The following is a 4011-nucleotide window of genomic DNA, read 5'->3' on the forward strand; positions in this document are numbered from 1 at the left end:
AATCCAGATCTAAATTTCTCTTTCTAGGAAGTAAGAGAAAGGAAAACGTGGAAGTTGAGAAAATTAGCGAACAATAAAAAAGAAAAAGAAAAGAAAACGTGTATACACGTATATACTTCACACACACATGTAATATACACATGAGTGATTTCTCTTCTTGAATTCACTCGATGATGAAAATTCTTATGTAATTCGTTCGATCGAAACTTTCACGATTCTCTCTTTCTCTCTCTTTCTCTCTCTCTCTCTCTCTCTCTCTCTCTCTCTCTTTCTCTGACTTGTTATATATAAATAATACGAGTTAACTCTTCTTTCCTATAATAACATAATTGAGTTAAAAAGAGAGAAAGAGAGATAGAGAGTTAGTGCGAGATATTTTAATTGAAAGTTTAGAACTCGTATATACTGCGAGTAGTACATAAGTACTCGTTTCTCGCGATATTAACCTCTTTTCTCGATCGAAACCTTTCACCATGAGAATACGGTTGCCAGCCAGGACGGATTACGATACGAAGTTATATTTATGACATCACGAGGCCGTACGAGAATAAATGAAAGTTGCAAGATTACTCTTACTCTCGCCGAACGCGCGAGCACGCGCGAAAGGGAAACCCGTTTGTTATGTTCTCTCTCGATCAGTATATACGTTATTAGTTTTATGCACTGTATGTGTGTGTGTGTGTGTGTGTGTGTTTAAATGTTTCTACGAATATCTATATACGAATATATATATGTTGATACCGATCGTAATGCATCGATCCTACTAATTTGTATTTGACGAGGTTTTTTTTCATTTTATAAATTTGTTTTTTTTATATGTATGTATATATATATATATATATTTCTTTTTACTTTGTACTTTGCATTCTTATTTGTTTATTATTATTTATTTTATTGAATTATCTTTCTTATAATTTTATATGACGGTAATCGTCTTTGTCGTATTCTCTGTTACATTTTTTTTTTTTTTTTTTTTTTTTTTTTTTTAATTAATTTTTTCATTTCTTTTCTTTCATTTATTTTTTGTTCGTTTGTTTGTTTGTTATTTTTTCTTTTTATTTCCTTTTCTTTTCTTTATTTCACCTCACTATATGATTTATATTCATATTACGGAATATTAACAATTATAAATAATGAATGAAATCATATATTCCTGTTCTCTTTTTTTCTTATCTGTTTATTTACAATAATTTGATACTTGTAACCGGAAAGAAAGAGATCGAGAGAGAATGGATCGAAATTGTATAAATTTAATTACATAATTGGAAACATCATATTTATCATCGTATAAGGAATTATTTCATTAATTGGCTTATAGGTATCTTTCATAAAAATACATAATCGATGATCTTTCAAATGGATGATTATCTTTCGATGAACTATCGAAGGAAAGAGAGAGAGAGAGAGAGAGAGAGAGAGAGAGAGAGAGAGAGAGATGTGGTAGTATTAACTAAGTGTCTTCTTGAAAAATTAATTGCTTATACTCGAAATGGGTCGGGTTAAGTAGCCGCATAAAGTAACAGCTGGCAGGCTGTAGTTACAACGATGTAAAAAAAAAAAATGACGCACACACACACACACACACACACACACACGCATACTTATAAGGGTCAAACGTTTTTAAGTAATCATAAAAATCAATTGCATTTTGTCGAAAATTTTTACGATAATTTTTTTCTTTTTTTTTTTTTTTCTTTTTTTAGCTCTCCCTGACTTAGCCAGAAATATCTCGAAAAAGGGACTAATCGATGTTTAAAACCATCTAATAACTTTTGACCCAATTTAGAAACTTTTCGTGTACGCGTGTAAACACGCACACACACACATATATATTATAACTCTAACTATTATATTTTAATTTCTAATATCGTTGATAGAATGCCTGACGTTATCGTTGTAAAATTTTTTTTTTTTTTATAAATAAGAGAATAGGATGGAATAAATAGGAGAAATAAAAATGAAAAAAATAAACGCGATGCATGACAATTATTGTTTATTACATTGCGAGAAAGTTTATTTACGAGTTTGGATTCAGTTGTTACTTGTTAGCAAACGAGAGAAAGAGGAAAATGATGGGCGAAAGGGTGAAGGGAGAGTAATAGGTAGAGTAGAGGGAAAGGAGAGGAGGTACATTGTGTTGGCCATTAAATTTGACGATAGAGATAACTCGACGAGAATGCATCCATCGAGTGACTTTTTTGTTCTTTTTGTCTTTCTTTCTTTCTCTCTTTCTTTCTTTCTTTCTTTCTTTATTTATTTATTTATCTTTTTTCGCTAAAAAGAAAGAGAGAGAATTTGAATATATTTTTCAAAAGAAAAGTTCGTGTCGAACAATGCATTCTTTTAATTAACAACATTTCTATATTAGAATTAATATTAAAAACTAATAATCTCCAAGTACTGTTATCTCTCGGTGCGTATTCATGGATTACGATCCATTGATTAAAAAAGAACAAAGAAAAGAATTCTAACTTCGGAAAGAGCAAAACGAGACTAGAAAAAAAAAATAAAAAAAAAATAAAAAAAATAAATGAAAAGGAAATGAAAAAAGAAGAGCACAAAAAACTGCTGACGAATTTAAAAAAAAAAAGGAAATTTCGACCGATCGAGTTTTGGTCATTTATATAAAAAAAAAAGAGAGAGAGAGAGAGAGAGAGAGAAAGAAAGAAAGAAAAGAAACACGAAAAAAAAAACGTCACGACGAATTTATATCCGCATCGTTAAAAAATCATTAGGCTTTACGTATTCCTGATCGCGCACATAAATACATAAATTATATATATGTATACACACACATACATACTTACGTACACAGATGAACTAGGTAAAATTCCTAAAGGACATTTAGCACGTTCTTAAAACAAAAATTCGTGGTGATGAAAGAAACATTGAAACGATAATATCGTTTTAATGCTTGCCAAGTAACGAATTTTCTTTCTCTCTCTCTCTCTCTCTCTCTCTCTCTCTCTTTCTGTCTCCTTCAATCTCGTATCAAGTAGTAGAAAGCTTTACCAAGAGAGAGAGAGAGAGAGAGAGAGAGAGAGAGAGAGAGAGAGAGAGAGAGAGAGAGAGACGAAGAGAAGCAAAAGTAGACGGTGGTCCAGCCGATCAAGCGTTAAATCGTCTCGCTAACGCAATCTCAATGAAACGTCCTTGAAGCCAGACACAATCGAATTTCTCGATTGGTCTACCGGATCGAATTATCGCCTTGGTATTCGTAACTACGAAGCTTCGAATAAAATTGCATTGCGAATCCACTACCATCATCAGATTGCTTTCTACACGTCATAAGAGAGATAGTTATATATATATCTGTATATGTATATGTGTGCTATATATATATATATATATATATATATATATATATATATATATAGCAGCGAAAAAGAAAAAGAGAGAGAGAGAGAGAGAGACAGCGAGCAATTAAATTAATCGTTCGTCGATCATTTTCGTATCACTTTCGATCCTCTTTGTAAGAAAAAAAGAGACGGATACAATGACAAAGAGAGAGAGAGAGAGAGAGAGAGAGAGAGAGGAAGAGAGAAGCAAATGAATTCTTCCTCCCTTCGTTTTATCGAACTTCCTTTTTCTGTCTCACTATCTCTCTCTTTCTCTCTTTTTCTGTCTGTCTGTCTGTCTTTCTCTCTGTCGTACTTACAGACCGGTAATTGAATCGAATGAAGTCATCTCGCTCTCAGATTTTCTACGGTCCATAAGAACCGTATATTATAGATGAACGTGCTAATACATACATACGTGCATACGTATTATCGTCTCGCACCTTTTTCTTCGCACGTTTCATAGTAACTAACAATAATGTCCTGTGCGTGTGTGTGTATATATATATATATATGTATGTATGTTATATATTATATACGTACAATATATATCATATATATGTAGGGATATGAAAAATAAATTCGTCAATAATTACACTCGATTATATGAAAATAAATTTATTGATAGGTTATGTATACATTTTTCGTATAGATAAGGGAAGAATGGAAGAGG

The sequence above is a fragment of the Vespula pensylvanica genome, chromosome 17 (genome assembly GCF_014466175.1).
Source record: "Vespula pensylvanica isolate Volc-1 chromosome 17, ASM1446617v1, whole genome shotgun sequence".
Lineage (NCBI taxonomy): Eukaryota > Metazoa > Arthropoda > Insecta > Hymenoptera > Vespidae > Vespula > Vespula pensylvanica.